Here is a 17149-nt window from a genome sequence, read left to right on the forward strand (position 1 = left end):
ATATATGGTATTCCATTATGTACTAATGACAGTAACTTCTGGAAGTTATTGAATTTTACAAACGACTGTTACTAAAGGAAATAAAAAACTAGGCTATGGCATCACTATCCTGCTATTGTAGTAAGTAGATATATTTTAATTATGATATTTTGTAACATGCCAGGAACTGCTTTCTAGTGCTTTTTGTAAAGCAATGAAATCTTGGTAATTTTATAGCTGACTATCATTCCTTACTATTAAGCTGGTCACTGGAAATGTAAAGTGATACTGCTGATGGGATTATGAAAATTAGATTTTGGGATCACTGAAGTTTGAGCCATTGTGTGACTATAATTTCCGTAATTAATTATCCCAGAAAGAATTTCATTTTGTTATATGCTGATGTCACTGCTTTTGTGTTGCTCCCTGGAATGACTTTTGTGAACATGTTGGTCATCAGTGAAAACCAGCTGCCTATTTTTTTAAAATTGAAACATAGTTGATTTATAATATTATGTTAGTTTCAGGTGTACAGCATAGTGATTCAATATTTTTATAGATTATATCCCCTTAAAACCATTACAAAATAATGGCTATATTTCACTGTGCTGGATCTGTCCTAATGAATGGCTAGTTTGAGAGGAATACTAGCTTTCAATCTGACAGTAGTCACTTGCGTAACCTTGGACAAATAATTTCAATTTTCTAGGCTCTTGCTATTCAAAGAATTCAGTTCTACATTCTTGCTGATGTCTGGTACTAGGTCCCCAAGCCAGAGAATGCCCCACCTGATAATACTGACCCTCTTGACCCCCCATTTACTTATAAGAAGTCTTGTGGTTGAGGAATTCCTCCACAGTCATCCCTGGTGTCCCCAACTTGTACCCCTCGGTTCACTACTTGTTATTTACTGTCTTAAGCTGCTATAACAGAATGCTGTAGGCTGCGTGGCTGATAAACCACCATCATTTCTGCACATGGATTTACTGAATCCCTTACACACTGCTTTGACTTCTTACATAGTGTGGTAATGGGCTCATCCCTATGACATTTGTAGTCCTCTCATTTTCAGTGTCATCCAGAGGTAGATGACTTTTTAGAAGGATGACACTGACCTTATGACTCAGCTATAGTGATGATTCTGGGATACTGTCTTGAGGGATGCAATATATACTCTAGGCCTACAGCCCAAATATATTGCCATTTCTTTAATGGTCAGAATATAAGAAATCTGGGAAGCCATCTGGGTAGGTGGAGCTGGTGCTTCTCGTGAACATACTTAATGATTCATTTGCAAAGTAACTGCTTCATGGCCAAGATTTTAAACTCTATTGATTGAAGACTTTAGTGCCCAAAAGAGGAATTTTTCTTCCTAGAGACAAATAATGATTCCACTGCATTAGTAGGCAAGTCTTCCATATGCAGTTTCAGGAGTTGGGGGTAAGGGGGCACAGATCTTTGTTTTGCTGGAGTATTTCTCATAGCATGGGGAAAATATGGTTGCTACTTCCCCACAGGATGTAAGAGGAATACAGTTGAAACCTGAGGAGCCTCCATATGGCACCTCTGTGTACTGTGATGCTAGCGGTAAAGAGTCAGAAGACCACAATTATCTTTTATGTGCAGAATCTCTAGGGCCTTTGGGGAACAAACTTGTCTCTGGTTCCAGTCTCCTCTTCCCTAGAGGCAGCAGAGATGGGGCAGGGAAGGAGGAGAGGGGTTGTAGTTCTCAGACTTAGGCAATCATCAGAACATCTGTAGGGGTTGTTAAAACACAGACTGCCGAGCCTCATCACAGAGTTTCAGATTCAGTAGGTCTAGAGTGGGGGGTGATAATCTGCATTTCCACCAAGTCCCCAGGTGATACTGATTAATGGTAATCCTGGGACCACACTTTGAGAACCACTGCTTAGGGCCACCTCTTCCTAGACTCCCAGATATGAACATGATAAAATCCACTCTACCCTCAAATTCCCATCAACTGATATGATGGTCTCCTTTCTTCTGAACTTTGGTCTGAGAGAGAAATTGGGCAACTTGTGTTCCATTCCAAGCTTCCCTTAAACGTGTCTGTCTCCTCACAATACCTGTGGCCAGAAAGGGTGGACTTGCAGTTAAATCCTCCAACTCTCTTGGGCTTTTCCTCTATGTTACAGAAGAAAGTCTATCACTCAGAGGTGGCCACACTGTTGATAGGCTAATGGTGGATAAAGGAATTCAGAAATCTCCACTGTACCACTACAGAGGCCAGACTCTAGAATACTAACTGAATGGAAAGGTCCAGAAAATCAGTTCTAAGACTCAAATTTAATCTATGATTCTGGCTGGCCCCCCAGTTTTCCTTTCCTTTGAGCAGTTAGGTTCTGCTTGGACTCCATGGAAGATTTCAGAGGGAAGTTAGATTAATCAGTTTAATTCTAACCAAATAGCAGTTTGTATCTGAAAATAGGAGAAGGTAGGGTGGGCTTGTGTGAACACAAATGCACAAGCAAGAGCAGGAGCATCAGGAGCTATGTGGTGGGACACAGTAAACGGTTCACTGCCTGACTCCCCCTCTGAGGGAGGCACACTTTACACACAGAGTGGGGCCCCAGGAGCTACGTCATCAGTGTTTCCACACTTCCCAGCCAAAGCTGATTGATCTACATCTGACCTAGATGAGCTCATGGGATTTTCTCCCTCAGAAATGTAAACAGAGACTGGCTAAACCTGAGCTTTATTAATGTAAACCCTTGTAGAAAATAATCATGCAATCCTACTGCTGAGAACCCCAACACTGCCCTGATATGTTCTTTGCCCAAGACATAGCAATAACTTTAGATTTGAAAGAGACATAGAGACAGAGACAGAGAAACTGTAATAAGTTGATTTTATGTGAAGTTAGCTGCAATTGGTTTACTTTTCTTATAACCAAAAGTATACTATCTAATATACAGGTCCTATGCCAAATTCTTTACAAAAATTATTATAATAAATCATGACTGACTAGCCCCTTGATGGCAGGAATTATCCTCATTTCATAAATGAAGAAATGAGTTTAGTTCCTGCATTTACACACCTAGAGAGCAAGGCCAACCTAAGACCTGGCCTTGGGTCTGATGGACTTCAAAGTTCTTAGTTTTTCTACTGCCTCCCTCACTCCTGAAGGAGGTGGAGCTAGGGCCCTAATGCCATCTAGACATCTAATTTTAAGCCATCTGGTTTCCAGGACCTTTAAGATCCAGTGCCTCTTTTTGGAGTTTAAAGTATGATTGGGGAAATAATTTTTTTTAAAGGAAATAACGTAAAGAAGACCACCAGCACCAAGACAGTGTCTCATACTACATAAGGAGAAGTCAATACATTTGCCTAACTTCTGAATTATGAATTCTTTAATGAAATGTTATGATTACTTATAAGTACACAATGGAATTTGAATGAGGTCAAGAAACAATGCCTAGAAAATGTCATAGTTTACTTACGAGTAGGCTTTATAATTACTGTATCAAAAGATAATTCAAAAGGCAAACCTCTGATTACATGCACTTATACTGTAAAAGCTAAAGCAGATGCTTCTAAAGTTGTTAAAAACAATACTCTAACATCATTAAGGACTTTGTCTTATAACTTTATTTGCAGCATTAACATTTTCTAAGTCCTTTCAAATACTTAACAGACTGGTCAACATCTAACCAGCCCCTGACCAGATTATCATAAGTTCCAAATTAATCCAATTTAAGGAGATTTTATTTTAAGTTCAGCTTTTCATTAGCTCTTCACAGACATCTCTGAACATAAACATTGGAAGCCCTTGAAATTTATTAATACATTGTAACTTTTGACTAGGCTGTCGATCTTCTGATCTTTAGCCAAGTTAATACTGAAATGAAGCTAACACAGAGGAACAAAGGAAACAAAATCATCTTCAAAACATCTAAGAAATTGTGTTCAAGGACACAGAGGTGTTCTTCAAGAGCTATTCACAGGCTGTGAATTATTGATAAATTGAAGAAATGAACAGATAAAATTTCAAACTATTGGATCAAAATAAATAAAACATTATTGCTGTGTTGATTAAATATATGACAGATGATTTAAATATTTCCCTCTTCTAATTACAATTCATTTTAAATTGAATTTTAAAGCCTTATGCTGCTAATTGTTTTATTTGTATTTGTTTTTCTTTAAATAGATTATAAGCTCTTTAAAGTATTAGGTCTCACACTCATGTTTCCCTGCAATGCCTAGAACGGAGCTGAGTAAATAAAGTAGGAATAACAAATGTCTTATTTCCCATTTCCACTTTAGTGGTACTGTCTGTCTAGGGAGAAGTACACAGAGAAAGATTGTGAATTCATGACTGGACTACACCAAGCAAGACTGCAGATGATTGATTAGTGATGTCTGCTCTGAGCTTAAGAGGAGAAAGTACAGCATGCATGCCACCCGTTTTTCCATCTCACTTGCAGACATTCATTTCATAATTGTTAAGTGAATAAAAATGTATGCAGGAGAAAAGGATGACATCAGGTAAATTTTCCCATTGAGTTTCATCTTTATCCACATTCGATAAAAATCACACTGCGTGTAAGTTCATTATTAGGCATGGAATCAATAAACTTTGAAATGTAAAGGAAAAGTGACTAGCTTACAAAATCATGAGATACTTTGTGATCATATCAGATCTGTTCTTTCAGATTCTTTATTCAAAACTAATTCACTTGAAATCTTCACACCTGACACTAGTGGCAATCAAGAGGCCACCTGCTTTGACACCTGCCAGTGATGGGGAAAAGCTCAGCATCGTCTTGGTACATGAAAGCTGCTCTCAATAAATTCCCCCAAAGCTCAGAAAAAAAAAGCCCTCTATCTAGAAAATGACAAAGCCAAGGATTCTCAGAGCTAAATACATATGAACAGAAGTGTACACACTGAGGCTGGTTCAAGGGCAAAACATGTGAGCAAATGGGCTAAAGTTGATCAGCCTCAAATCACTATGGGAGTTCTTCTTGCCTTCATAGCCAGTAGTAGTTCCAGTAAGATCAGAAGAGATATAATTACATCTATCCCCTCACACACACAGAGCACACATACATATACCCTGACTGTATACCTCTAAGCCACACCTATATGAATATGCATATCTCTAAGATTTGTAGAAGTTTCAGGGAAAGTCAAGATCCCCATTAGCTTCTCTCCAGTGAGGTGTATTTAAATTCAAATAGTATGTCAAAGAAATTAGGAAATAGTTATTCCAGTCACAGTTGTGTAAAACTCTCATAGCATTTAGGCTAAGAAATACAGCAAGTTAAAACAGAAAAGAAACAAAACAAACAAAAAAAATTGATGAGTCTTACAGAAAATAATTAAAAGCCGTGAGTCCACCCATAGCACCTGCTACCTGACACTGGGAAGTCAGCACTCGGTGAGGTGAGTGGTCAAAAGAATCCCCAAGGCCATTTGGTTTGACCCCAATTATCTTCTATTGTAAATAGGCCATATGTCAAATTCCAGGATAAACTGGAAACATTTGATCTATCTCCTGTTCCTAGATTAATTTTAAAGATTCATTTTCTATTCTTACAGATTATTTGGGCTGCTTTACCCTTATGCTTTAAAGAAAAGACATCTTATATTTGCCTTTATATATTCAAGAAGATTCTCTCTATAAGACTAATTTGGGAAGAAGAGAATTTAACAGTCAGACAGATTTTGGAGGAAAAAAATGGCAGGAAATTATCATACCCAGAATTTAAGGAAATGACTATCCACTGAGTTTTTCATAAGAATCTATGGTAACTAAGGGGGAAAAATATCTAAGAAAACATTTATTACCATGCTTAACAGAGATGGCTGCTTTAACACATCTCCTCATTTCCCCATGCACATCATTGCTATATCCATGCAAACCAACACAAATAAATTTATCACACGTGAAAAAAACAGTCCTATGAGACTTTGAGACATGTTTGGGAAAAAAGCTTCCTTAAAACAGACTATTAAACCTCTGAAAAGATCCTGATTTATTCCATAATGAAAATAATATTAATGTAAACCAACATGGCCTACAACCAAATAGATTCTGCATGAGTGATTCATGACAATGTGATTTTCATAAAACAATTTGGCATCAAAACTAAACAGCATAACAAAATAGAAGCTACACTGCCCATCTCCCACCAAGTACTCACGCTCCTAAATAACTTAATATGTACTTCTAAATTTTGCACACAAATAATCTATTGGAGAAAGAAGTTCTGTAGAAACCAGTGTTTTCTCTTCAAATTAATCAGAATGAAATAAGATTTATTTAAAGTCTAATTTTGAAGGGTTTTATCTAGTTAGTAAAATAACCCTGAAGTTACAGAATGGTAGAGAACTTTTTTTTTCTTTTTCTTCTTTGGAAAGATGAGTCCATGGGTGTTAGCCTAATAGATGAATCGCCCTTGAAAGCATGGATAGCACCACCTTTGTGCTCATTCATATATGACCAGGGTTCTAGTTCTAAAATCAGAGATACTGTTTCTACTCCACAGATAACACAGCAACAGCTTCAAGCAGTGGAAAGACGAAACAAAGCAATAAAGGGCTGAATGAAGAAAGAAGATCTTACTGTAATGGAAAGAAAACAGCCTCCTGCTAGTCCTGTCTGACCTTGGCTGCTACTTAATTTTGAACTTTGTGTAGTGATACTGAAGAAGTGATGAGAGGTAACTGATGAGGCAAGGGCCTCAAATGCCCCTCAGGTCACACTCAGGTCTCTCACACACAGCTCTGCTGACCTCTCCTTCTCACTGTCCCTCTGCCCCTTTCCCTCACATGACCCCCATCTCCCTCCTTACAATGCACTTCTTCCCCCAACGGCATCCTTTATTCTCTCTAAAGCCCTAAAAGAGCATCATTTTATGTTGTGAAAACAGCTAAGAAAGAAAATGTAGAAACATTTATCTTAGCCTAAAAATACATATATTGTATATACACATATGCGTATACATACGGTCTAATGAACTTTCCAACTTTCCACAATAAAGCATTAATAAGACCAAAGCAAGATCCTCAGAGTATCAATGATCATTAATGATGTATCCATTGCCAGTAAGTGTTGGTGTCACATCGATGATGCATCCATAAATACACCCAATTACAATATTAAATAGCTAGCATGTATGATTAATTTACTTTCCTCAGCAAGTATACATTAAGAACTTGTTTCTAGAAAGTTTTTAATGACAGTCTCTTATTACAATGATATACAAGCTTTAGCCACATGAGAAGTTCATCTACACCTCAGACTGACTCTTAGAAAAAGAAAAAAAATTAAACTATTTATTGTTCATAAGATCACTGAGAAGACCTGACCACACTCAGAAGACAGAAAAAGACAAAAGTTCCCTAGACTTCTATTTATATATTCAGCCAAGCTTCAGTTTTCAAATATAATCTGAAACATATAACGTATGAAAGGTGGTTCTCTGAAAGTTCAGGTAGAGAGTGAGTTCTGATGGCCGTTGTTACCATCCTTGCCCCCATCACCAGCTCATCAGCCCAGAGAAGAAAGTACAAACATGGCCTTCAGTGTGATCTCAATTATGCAGCATTATTATACACATCGTGACCTTTGATGAGCTTCCTCCACATTCTAGGAAATGTCGTAGAAATGGTCACCCCAACTGTAACCTAGAAATTACTGCTCACCCACATGATGCCCCACCAAATCCACCAGGTAACCGTGGGGTATTAGACAAATCACCCTGTTTTCTGGGTCACTCTTGCAGCCATGAAATGAAGACCTCTAAATATTTCTGGATTCTAAACAGGTGTTGCTCAATGGAAATTAGGAAAATTAGTCAGAACATTTTTTCTATTTAATCTAGTACTTATAGTCAACTTGATCAGTATCTGAATCTCCAGTTTTTAGAACACTGATGGCTTTTCTTGCCGGTATTGATTCTAATTTCTTTTATAGTTACATATTTTCCTGACACTGAGGAAAGAAGGGTTTAAGACATAAAGCATACCATTCCACTGTTTATAACAGAACTCCTAAAAGGTTTAGTATGGGGGAATGTTGAAGCTAAATGTCCTAAAATGGGGCTTGGGGATTTAGTACTCCACTTATCTGTATCATTACCTTGTGTATTTGGGGATATTTAAAATTTAATTGTACTTACGGCATTTCTGAAGTGATCAAAGCACAAACTGGGCATAATCTAATTAACAATTTTAACTTCCTCAGGAAAGAAGAGGAATGAATTGCTAAATAATGTGGGAAGAAGAAGAAAAAGAAGGGAGGGGGAGAGAAGGGTAGAGGAGGCAGGGAGAGGGAGAAGGAAGAAGAAGGAAGAGGGGAGAAGAAGAAAAAAGTTACTGGGACATTGTGCTGTACACAAGAAATTGACACATTGTAATTGACTGTACTTCAATCAAAAAAAAAAAAAAAAAGAATGGACTAACAAACAGTAAATTCCAGAGTGATACATTCCATCAGCTGCCCATGTCACCTATAAAAAGTGCACAAATCTATAAAACTATTTATAAACCAAGAAGAAGTCTAGAACCTGAGGGCTCTACTTTATTTCAACCCAAGCTTCAGGGTGAAAGCATTCCTTCACTCTGATGAGGGACACATGTATAATAGTACCTTTTTAACTTATTTTTAAATGTTAATGAATCTTTAAAAGGAAGTAAATCTTATACCTTTTTTGCTGCTGTTTTGCTCCATCCCCTAAAAGACAGGAATCCTCCATTCACTCAGACACAGTTATCATTACCTCAGTTCCAAATACAAATGCACCTGTTGAGTGCCTGCCATGTTCCAAGCAGTGTTTCAGGTACTGCATAGGTTACAGAGGTGAGCGGTTTAATTAGGGAGAAAAACAGCAAGTGGATTACGTTGAATGGAGCTTTGGGTGCAGGAAACTGCCTGCTGGAAGGAAATGGGAAAAAGTAGGCTGGAAACAAAGCATGAAGAACACATCTTCTTTGAAAATAAAATGGATATTTTGTTAGGCAAAGGAGAATTATCAAAGTTGTGTGTGTGTGGTTTTGTTGTTGTCTTTGGTCAGTTGGTTGGTGTTGTTATTGCTTGCCTAGAAAAAACATGATTAGATGATTTGAGCTTTGAGAGAATGAGTTGGGTGTCCACATGCAGGATGGAACAGAAGTAGGAGAGACAGGTGGTGGAGAGGACAGCTGAGTCATATTGAAGGCACAAACTAAGAGAAGGTAGTGTAAATAGGGAAGAAGGGAAACAAGATTTAGCAAGTCTTAGACATGTAATCATCTGAACTTGGCAATGATTTTGGATGTAGGCATGATAGAGGAGGTATTGAAAATAATGCCTCAAAGCATCACCTCACTTTAACTGAGACAGGGGTCTCTGAAAGGGCCATGGAGGGCCAATTAAATATGTTGAATCTGAGGTCCCCGAGAGCACCGCATCTGGCATAGATGTGTGCCAGGAACCTAGACATGCATACCTGGAGCGCAGAAGAGAGGATGAAATGAGAAACATGAATCTGGAAGCCTTGCCAACTGAAGTCCTTGAATTAACTGACATGAGTCACTGGTGAGATATTAGAGGGGGAAATGGAAGTTGGGAAATTAAAGATAGTCTGAAATTCCCATTAATCACAGATACTGAACCCAACCTATCTCAAATATCACCCCCATTCTTTCTTCCTCCTCACCCCCATTCAGTTATCCTTTTTCACCACCAAATATATCCTACCCTCTGTCATCACCACTTCTTATATTGCCTTCAATATTCACATTCTTAGCCAAAAGAAAGAACTCTTGTAAGTCACTCTTGGCTTTCCTTAGTCCTCAAATCCTATAGATCTCTCTCTTTGAAAATCTCTTACATCTAGCACTCTTTTTGCCAACCTAGTTCCTGAGTTTTGCGTCCTTCTTATGTCTGACTTAAACTATCAAGACCTGTTCCTAACTGAAAGCTGTCTCTGGTCTCTCCCTGCTCTGTCCTTTCTCCAAATTACCTCTAAGAGGTATCTTCCTAAGAGATCAAACTGATCACACCCTCACCGTGCTTTAAAGCCTCTGAATGCTAACTCTGCACAGAATGACAGCAGCGTCTGGGTGTGATTTTTAATGCCCATGTCTACCTGTAGAAATGCTGATGTTCAAACATCACCTTTTCTGTTAGCCTTTACTTTTTGGTCCCTTCCTTAGTACTCTCCTCCCAGCAATAACCAAAAACCTTCAAGAAGTGAAAAATATACTACTACATAGCTGTGAAATGTGTAAGACTTTCATCTGATAAATTGTCTTCCAAATTAATACTGGACATTTTCATCAAGTTGTTGCAAACAGTTCTCCCCATAACACTGGTTACATGTGGAAAATCCCCAAAATGAGGCACACCAACCAAGTTACTGATGTGCCTTATATCTCTGCCTTCCAGAGTATCAGCTAAATGGCAGGAAAAGAAATGCCAATACAAATTCTTTTTTGCAGTGGACACAACAGCAATTTTATCTGACAGTGCTTCCACAAGTTACCTTAGTGAAATTCCATCTTTATCCTCAAACAACTCATTAGAATTCACACTCAACATACCATCTTGTGAGAAATTCACTTTTAGTTTTCTCTAAAGTCACCAAAATATAATCTGATTGTATGAATAGAATGAAATAATAGAGTTTCTTCTCAGCACTTTCAATTTTTTTGGTCTTTTTCTGATCATACCAATAATAAAATTCAAAAGTGTTTGAACATAGGAGAGTAAATTAGAGCTGAAGCAGGAGAGATGCCTTGTAGACAGCCACGGAGTACGGGGTGGGTTACTGTGTGTTTATGAGCATTGTCAAGCTCCCATTGTTTCTAGGGGAAATGGTGATGTAAAAATTATGCCTCTGCTCTTGGGGAATGAAAATCACATAAACTGTCTCCTGTAAATCATATTTTGCTCGTCTAAGTGGATCAGATGAGAGAGAAGGAGAAGGGGCCTCCATGGTGAGGAACTTTGATCATTTTGATCAAACACAGACCACTTATCAGCTTCCAAGTGCCACCATGCATCATACACATTTTCAATATTGTGTCAGAATAGCTACCAGTCATTGTCATTCAGATAAAAAAGGGATTGTAATTAAACATACGAATGGATCCAGACATTTTAATCATGTTCTCTATCTATTTTTCAAAGCAAGCCTGCTGTCTTTTCAGGAGTCCCCTGGAACCGCCCTAGGAATGACAATGTGCATGCTAACTGAATTCATGTCCCATGCAGATGGCGCAAGGCCATCTGTTGCTGATTGTGTGGGTCCTCTGTTTTGCAGACTCAAATATGAAAATGCAGAAAGTAAAAAGCCAATTATGGAGCCCAGGGCAAGGGAGCAGACTGTTTGATTTTTCTTTCTCTGCTGCTGTCCCTCTGGAGGACATGATTACAGAAATGAGAAACGCTCCCCTCCCCCCTCAGTCCTCCTGGCCTCACGATACAATCAGTGTCATGAAACGAGGCCGTTTCCCCGCTGCTTCTTGCCTTAGTCTCATTCACCTCGACCAGAAAGAGACCCCACTCCCAACTCCGAGCACAGACAGTCAGAAAGGGGAGGGGCTGCCCTGACTCGGGGATACGGACTCAAGAGGAGGCAGGGCCCCTAAACGTCCTCTGTTACTTACAGAAGCTGATCGCTGGGCTTGCCAAACATTCTCCCCAGCCCAGTGAAGACTGGGGAATGCGAAGTATGCGCAGGGGAAAGAGCTGTGCCTGGTAAACACAGACGGGATCATTAAAGACACGGAGTCTTAAAAGTGCCCTTTACAAACCTTGCGGAGGAGGACTCGCTCAGGTGCAGCCTCGGGAGACCTAACCCTGCCTCCCTCAGGGCAAAGGCCAGGGGCGGAACTGAGATGCGGAGAACATTTCCTACCAGTTATCAGGGGCCCGGCACCCTGAGGAGTGTTTCCACCTTCATTGTTCTCCAGTCCTCACAACACTGTCCTTTTGGAAATGAAGAACCTACAATTCAGAAAGATTAAATTGTTTGTTAAGGTTACCCAGCTAGGAAGTCACAGAGCAGGGTCGATTCATATCCGGGTCTTTTCCCTCCGAGCACATGACACTTTCCTTCATGCCACGTGCTCCCCCAGCCTCGGGTGGCCCGAATCAACCTCTTTCTTCACTCTCCACACAGCACAAACTTTATAACTTGGAAAACACCCATCCCTCTTATCTTTCATGGGACGTAGTCAGCTTTTGCCTTAACAGAAGACAGGAAAAATATTTGTTCATTGTTTCAATGAGTCCAAGTTGAGGATTTACTTTCCCAAATAACTGCAGGCTGCCTGGAGACGGGAGTGGAACATTTCCAAAGCAGGAGTTGCCTGAGTGGACAAAGTCACCAAAAGGGTAAAGGACACTGCTGTCCCCCATCACTCTTCCACCTCACCTGCTCAGCTCCGCATTTAAATCCAAACCCAAACACTACTTTTTGAGCACTGACTATATGTCAAGGACACATACATTTTAATTTGTTTGCAGCCTTAAAGCAAGCCCGTGAGATGAGTGACAACAGCTCCTCCATCACCTGAGCCTAAAGAAGTTAGGCTCAGGGAAAGGAAAGGGATTGCTGGTGACACTCAGCTGTTGGAAATGGAGGCCATTTCCCACTGCCATGTCTGGTGCCTGATTTTTCTTATCCTTCCCATCAAACCCCATCTCTCATATTGTAGACTAGCTCAGAGCCCTCATCCACTCATCATCCTCTCCCCCAGCAGCTCAGCTTCCTCACCCTGCCTCCAAATCCCACACCCAACTCCTTGCTTACAGCAGAGGTTCTCACACTTTGTTGTGTTTAGAAATCACACGAAGAGCTTGGTCAGTTTCCTATGTCCATGCCCAGATTCAGCAGTCCTCAGTTCAGTAGGTCAGGGTGTGGCCTGAGACTGCATTTCTGACAAGCTCACAGATGATGGTAGTGGCTACCCATGGTCTGGTGGCTACTCTGTAAGAGCCTCTGCCAGCCTGAGTGTAGTCTCTCTGCTACTTTCCCATGGCTGCAGGCCTTCCTCCTCTCCGGCAGAAGAGCTGACATGTTTGGAACCTCTCAACCTCACCCTCAGACTAACCAGGACCACCAGAAAGATGTGTTCTGACACCCTGTGCCCTGACCTGGCTTCAGTGGGAAGCCTCCATCCTCACAGGCTTATTTCTTCCTCTAGAAAGGAGCCCTTTCTCAAGGGTTTTAGAACTAGACTTCTGCTACTGGATGTAACCTTGAGCTAACGACATGAACTTTATGCCTCGGATTCAACATCTGCAAAACTGGCATTAAAATGTTTACTTTATAAGATACAGGAAAGATCAAAAGAAGGAGTATAGGAGTGACATTCCCAGGATAACGCCTGACCCGGAGGAGATGCCCAGACCACATTCGTTCTCTCGTTCCTCCTTTCCTTCCCCTCTTGGGCTGTGTGAAGTTCAGCGCCGGCCTCCAAACGCTGCAGCAGCCGCTCAGCGCAGGGACGAAACCGCCCAGGCAATGAAGAATGGTGGCAATGCGCAGCTGCCACACTCCAGGCATTTTCAGAAACTGTGAGGGTGCCTGCACTGCTGACGGCTCTGTCATTGGTGTATGGAGCATAGGGGAATTTGATTCTGTCCCACTATATGCTGGATACTTTGAGAGAGTCACAGAAGCTGGGACCCTCAATGTAAGGAGAGCTGGAGAGGCTAGATTTGCTCTCTGCCCTGGGACCTCCTCCCGGAGGACGTGGGTGGGAACCTCAAGCTGAGGGGGTGTTCCAGCTTAACCCCTGAAAAAGAGCATTAAACCCAACAACTCTTTAAGCTTTTTCATTTTCTCCTTTTCAAAAATCCCATAATCTCTCAAATTGTATAAATGTTAACATTCTTGTAGTACACTTTTTTTCTCTTAATCTTTTAATTTCTGGTTTGTACAGTTTTGTTATTCATTATTCCCTGCTTTCTTTGTCTTCCTGCTTTTACCATTTAGTCTAATTTAATGCTTTTTTGTTTCTGAATGTTGTCTACTTATTTTAATTTCATGTCTTTCATCAGCGGTTTTCCTTGTAATTTTAATTGCATATACAATGCAGGATAATTTCAGAGAAATCACATATTACAAACAAGCAAAATGAATTTTTTTTAAATCATACTCCCATTCACCCAAAGATAATCACATACCACATGTAGTTGTATATGATTCCAAACTATTCTCCTGGAAGAATATTCTGAATTTCCTATTAGATTGGCTATTTTAATCCTTTTTAACAGTGTAGACATTTGTTTTGTTTTGGTATTTTCCCAATTCTCTGGTTTAGTTTTCTCACCTCTTTGTTTTGTTGTCAACACTGTATTCTGGCTTTCCTTAACCCAACACATTTTTACTCCTCTATTAGTTTTCTTATACTATTTATGTTCATTCTAGCTTTTAAAATAAAGTCTTTGTTACTATTCTGATTAAGTTTTTCATTTACTTTGCTTGTTATTGTTTAGGAGTTTCCATTTTTTAATTCTTTTCATTCTGAGTTTATGAATGACCCACAGATAGAGTTCCCCAAAGGAGATGGTTAAGGATTCACAACAGCCTGGCAAACTCCTCATAATACAGATCATAACCCTCTCGATGCTGAATCACCTAAAAGTTACTTGATGCATCTAAGAAAACCCATAAGTTGCATTTCTTCCCAAGATCATAGCCATTTTCCCCGAGTGGATATTATTCTTGGGCCATGGGAACAGTACAGCCCTCTTCCACACGTCTCCTCCAGTTCCACATTATGGGAGATATATGACCCAACAGCTATAGTGTAGATCATAACAGACATTCAGAAAGAATTGGTTGCTACAAGTTGGATGCCAAGGGGAGAAGGAGGTTCCATTCAGGCAGGACTCTCAGGATAAAGCCTGTCTGGTTTTAACAGGGAACTTGAAGACATCAAAACATCTAATAACAGTCCATGAACAGAGCCATTATTACAGGCTCCACAACCAAGTTTTTAGAATCCTACATCCACTTGTCTCTGATCTATTATCACCAGTATGACTCACTATTCATTTAATAGGGGTCCCAGGATACCCTGCTTAGTGTCTAAGTCTCCCAAACTCCACTGCTTTATTAAAAAGACCAAAGATGAGTTAACCCACGTGGAAGTAAATGTGCTCTGTAGCACTTAGGGCCCACAACAATGGCCTCTTCCTTTTTTTTTTTTTTTTAATAATAAGTCTGTTTTCCAGTCCAAAACCCTTCAAGATACAGGGGAGCAGATCAAACAGTTTCTTATGTCATAGCTAGATGCTGAATGGATTGGTTTGAGTTCCTGGAAAATAACCTGATTAACTTAGTCTGATTTCTCTGATTTGTTGTTTCTTTTACTTTCCACACCACATATGTACTCTGATTGGAGGCATAACCAAGAGAGAAATTCACTTTTTTGGTTGGGACTTTCTCATTGGCATCTCCATCCACCAGCCCGATACCCAGTACCGCAGTCCTCTTCCCCCATCCTCACTTTGTCCCGCTAAGGGCTCAAGTTCTGGGCATCCCTCATATGCCAGTCTCCACTCTCTCCAGTTTGCAGTAACTATCCTCAGTCACTTAACTCTTCACTCACTGTTTCTTGCCTTTATGTTAATTATTTGGGCTAAAGCGTCCTGAAAACTCTCATATCAAAGAGAACAAAACCATTCCATGCTTTTATCTGACTAAATTGGGTGGCTCATTTCAGGTCAAATCATGCAACTAATAACCCCCAAGATGTGTCATCCCAAACTCACTAGATTCTCAGCAAAGTCCCTTCTTAAGAACAACCTTCCCCTTGTGGAATATGTCTGAATAAAATCTTAAATGTAAAGATCCTAAACAGACAGCTTTTCACCCACAGGTTAGCGAGAGTGCCATCTTGGCATTTGCATGGGGAAAATGCCCTCCTGGACATGAGGACAGGCAGGGCCTTCTGACCTCAGACCCTGCTTGGGGCTGACACAGCTCCTAAATGCACTGAGGGAGAACCTCATCCTTCTCACCTTGATTCTTTTTCTCTAATAAAATGTACAGAATATGCCTTGATGTTTATGCTCAGTTGAAAGCCAAGCATCCCCACTTGTTTATTTGAAAACTTCCCATATTTTGCAATGTCAGATGTGGGTAAGAATTTTCCCTGCAGTTTATGAAATCACAAACCATAACATTCACTTTAGAAATTTTCTCATTCAGTTCTTTTGTTTCACAGATGAGGAGACCGAGGCCCAGAAAAATTAAATGAATTTTCCAACACCAAAGGGTTAAGAATCCAGACCTCAGTAATTCCAGCTCAGAGATTTTCCCACAACAGACACAATTCTTCCCACACTCAGTGAGCATTTACTACCCGCCTGCCCCAGCCAGAGTCCTAGGGTCTGCCTGGAGTTTGCTAAATGCAGCCTCCATTTTCCTTGCCAACTTACTTGGATCAAGTTTCACAACAGTTGTGCATTTGAGCTTGGACATCTTCTGTGGCAGCTTTAGAAATAGCCACCTACTCCCTATAAAGGAAAGGGACAGCATGAAATGAGATTCTCCCATTACAATTGCACTGATTTCTACCAGCGTCTGGTAAGGAACTGCTTCCCAGCACCTCTCCCAGCTACACTGTAAGCCTCTCAATAGCAGCACCTCTGTCTTCATTTACAATCATTTGTCTTTCCATTTTAGTCAGCTTCATGCCCCAAACCAAACAACACCTCACACATTATTAAAACAATGACCGCGTGTCCTTTATGTCACACACTCTCTATGATGGCAAATAAGCTGCTAATAAATTCCCTGTGTGTGGCCAGGTTATCTGTCCTTATTAATTGGGATACTGAAGCCTACTCACCTGTCTCAGAGTGGCAGGACAGCCTCAGCGCTCAGAGATTACCCTGGTGGAACATTGGCAGGAATTAGTTATGTCTTAGATCCAGTAGTTTATCAGAGAGTTTGTGGAAAGGTGACCAGGAAGCAAGCTTTGGGTTGAAAAAGAAAATTACTGAAACTAAGCCAGAAAAATACCACTCTCTCATTCTCTAACTCAGCCCCACTGGGTGAAACAACAAGTATCACCATTACAGATAAAGGAGGAGTTGTTGAAGAATTGTTCCCTGGCTCAGGAGACTTTTTTCCTCTTCGTTTCTTTGTGAGCATTTGCCTTTGAAGCTTCCCTGCTGCAAGACATTGTGTTATAC

Source organism: Camelus dromedarius, chromosome 15 (genome assembly GCF_036321535.1).
Source record: "Camelus dromedarius isolate mCamDro1 chromosome 15, mCamDro1.pat, whole genome shotgun sequence".
In the NCBI taxonomy this organism is placed as follows: domain Eukaryota; kingdom Metazoa; phylum Chordata; class Mammalia; order Artiodactyla; family Camelidae; genus Camelus; species Camelus dromedarius.